Here is a 3,274-nt window from a genome sequence, read left to right as displayed (position 1 = left end):
AGATATGGCCCAGTTGACCACGTTTCAGATGGAGGTGCAGGATGAGCTGGTGGCGGTGGAGGATGATCTTGTCAAGTGGGCAACGATCGCTGACTACACCGACACCAGTGTCTTCATCCCGGAGCTGGTTGATAATGGCGCCGAGGTGCCACTGGAGTGGTTTGGGCTGAACCTGGAGGACGGCGAGGACTCGGCCGAAGTGATCGACTCCAGTGACGAGGGAGAAGATGAGGAGGATGAGGAAAGCGAATAAAACATGCGAGAGGTCGGAGCGGATAGCCAGCCTCAGCCTGACCACACCTCGAGCAACGATCCGCGCTCAAGCACGCGCGACTGTTGCTAGAGGCGACCAGGTGGAGACCGACCAGCCGTCCGCTCCCCCAACCGGCTCTACCGACTCCGCCGTCCAGCCGGACCCCTGTGTTGCTCCCTAGGTCATCGCCTTTATTTTTCCAGCTTATCAGCCTCGACAAACTTTGTTAAATTTGCACAATTCCGCCCGCGGGGTGTATTTCAAAGTCTGTTGAATGCTGGCTAATGGGCCTTTTGATATGTACATATTCTTTGACACAAATTGTGCTTTATTTGCCTAATTCTGACTTTTCTTGCTTTCTGCTCCTTGCTTTTTTCCTTTGCTGCCCTCCCTTTGCTACCCTCTTGCCAGCCAAATAGCTGCTCTGCGGACTGCGACTGGGTCGAGTAATTAGCTATTTTTAGGAGGGCAAGTACTTAGCCGATTGGAGTGTTGTCAAGGTAAGTAGAAGCCGGCCAGCCGGCTGCTTCAGCAGCCGATCGAGGAGGCGGGATGCCGGCCTAGACTGTGAGTGCATTTTTCCTTAGCCATTTTTCGTGTGGGCACCGTTTTTGCAACCCCTGTCCACCGTACAGTCGCCCTGCGAGCTGCGGCTCCTGACAAGAGAAGTTGTAGGTGCTAATACACTACTTGTCCGACTGCAGGAAGTGGCACATAGTAGAAGGCGGCGAGCTCCCAGGCCGACTAGTCGAACCCGGTGCCAGGCGGAATAATGAAATAACACATTCATAGGCATTATACTTATCATATAGATAAAAGAGGGTAGTCCCCGAGCTCTTCTCGGGGGACCCGGAGTCTTCGTACTTAATACAAAAGGTAGCATGGTACATACTGCATTAACTGTAAAACCTTTGGAGGAGGTTTGCGTTCCACGGCCTCTCCGTCTCCTTGCCGGAGTCGTCTCTCTTGCATGCTCTGGGCTTCTGAGCATCGATCAAGTAGTAGGAATCGTTGCCCAACACTTTGCTGATGATGAAAGGGCCTTCCCAAGGTGCCGAGAGCTTGTGCTGGCCGGTTGTTCGTTGTATCAGCCGGAGCACAAGGTCTCCCTCCTGTAAGGATCTTGGCTTGACCTTCCGATTGTACTATCGGCGTAGACTCTGCTGGTAGATGGCAGACCGGCTGAGTGCCAACGGCCGGCTCTCTTCCAGCAGATCAACGTCATCTTCTCGTGCTTCTTTGGCCTCCTCCTCATGTACATGGTGACTTGAGGGGCGTCAAATTCTATGTCCGTCGGGATGACGGCTTCGGCACCGTAGACGAGGAAGAAAGGCGTGAAGCCGGTTGACTTGTTTGGAGTTGTGCGCAGGCTCCAGAGGACGGCCGACAGCTCATCGAGCCAGCAGCTGGCCGAACACTCTAGAGGCTCGACCCGTCGGGGCTTGATGCCAGACAAAACGAGGCCTTTTGCTCGCTCCACTTGGCCGTTTGACTGCGGATGGGCAACGAACGCTAGGTCCAGTCGGATGCCCTGTGTCGCGCAGAAACGAGCCAAGGCTCCTTTGGCGAAGTTTGTGCCATCGTCGGTGATGATGCTGTGTGGTATGCCATACCGTGTGGTGATGTCGGCAATGAAAGTCACAGCAGTCGGCCCATTCAACTTTTTGATTGGTTTTGCTTCTATCCACTTGGTGAACTTGTCCACGGCGACAAGCAAATGAGTCATGCCACTGCGGGCCATCTTGAATGGTCCCACCATGTCCAAACCCCAGACAGAAAAGGGCCAGGCGATGGGAATGGTCTTAAGTGCAGAAGCCGGCAGATGTGGCTTGGAGCAGAACCTCTAGCACCCTTTGCACTTCTGTACAAACTCTTTGGAGTCTTCTAGAGCAGTCGGCCAGAAGAAACCATGGCGGAAAGCTATGGCAACAAGTGATCTTGAAGCCGTGTGGTGACCACATTCGCCTTGGTGGATATCTTTGAGGATTGCTTTGCCCTGGTCCGGCTCCACGCAGCGCTGGTACACACCAGTGACACTGCGCCTCACTAGTTCTCTGTTGATGATGGTGTATGATGCTGCCCGTCATTGCACATGTCGAGCCGAGATCTCATCAGTCGACAGTTCTTTGTTTACCAGAAAATTGAGGATGGGCTGAGCCCATGAAGGTGCTGCTATTTCTTCGACTGCCACGACTGCAATTTGCACAAGGGCGGTTGGGCTGGGAGGCGGCGGTTTGGAGTCGGTTGCCGCTTGCTGAGTCAGAGAAGTCCTCGGGCTAACTGCTGCAGTCCCCGGGCCGGGTTCCAAAGTCCCCGGGCCGAGTGCGACTGCTGCAATCTCCAAGCCGCCTGCCGAAGTCCCCGCGCCGGTTGCTGGGGTCCTCAAGTTGGATCCGACTGCTTTAGGAGGGGCCGACACGAAGATAGAGTCTGATTCTGGCAATGGCTTGACAGACGGCTTGAGGAGGCATTGTAGGGCGACGCCGACTGGTATCGCTTGCCGGGTGGAGCCGATCCGTGCCAAGGCATCTACTTGCTCATTATCATTTCTTGGCACATGGAGGAACTCACACCCTTCGAAGTATCCACTGAGTTGCTGCACGAGGAAGCAGTAGCTTGCCATATTTGCATCCTTGGCGTCCCAGTCGCCCGATGACTGCTGGACCACCAAGTCAGAGTCACCATAGCACAGGATCCGGCGAATGCCAAGCTCCTTGGCAAGCCGGAGCCCGTGTATGAGTGATTCGTATTCAGCTACATTGTTGGAGGCGGCAAAGTGAATCTGCAGCACATATCTGAGCTTGTCGCCTTTGGGAGAGGTGAGGACGATGCCGACTCCCAAACCGGTGCGCATCTTTGAACCATCAAAGTGCATCCGCCAATGGGTAGAGTCTGGCGTTGGCGGCAGGTATTGGGTCTCGGCCTAGTCAACGAGGAAGTCGGCCAGCGCTTGTGACTTGATGGCGGTGCGAGGCTGATAGTGGATGGTGTAGGGGGGCAGATCTATGGCCCATTTGGGCA

Source organism: Triticum aestivum, chromosome 3B, assembly GCF_018294505.1.
Source record: "Triticum aestivum cultivar Chinese Spring chromosome 3B, IWGSC CS RefSeq v2.1, whole genome shotgun sequence".
Lineage (NCBI taxonomy): Eukaryota > Viridiplantae > Streptophyta > Magnoliopsida > Poales > Poaceae > Triticum > Triticum aestivum.
Note: the sequence above shows the minus strand (reverse complement) of the source record.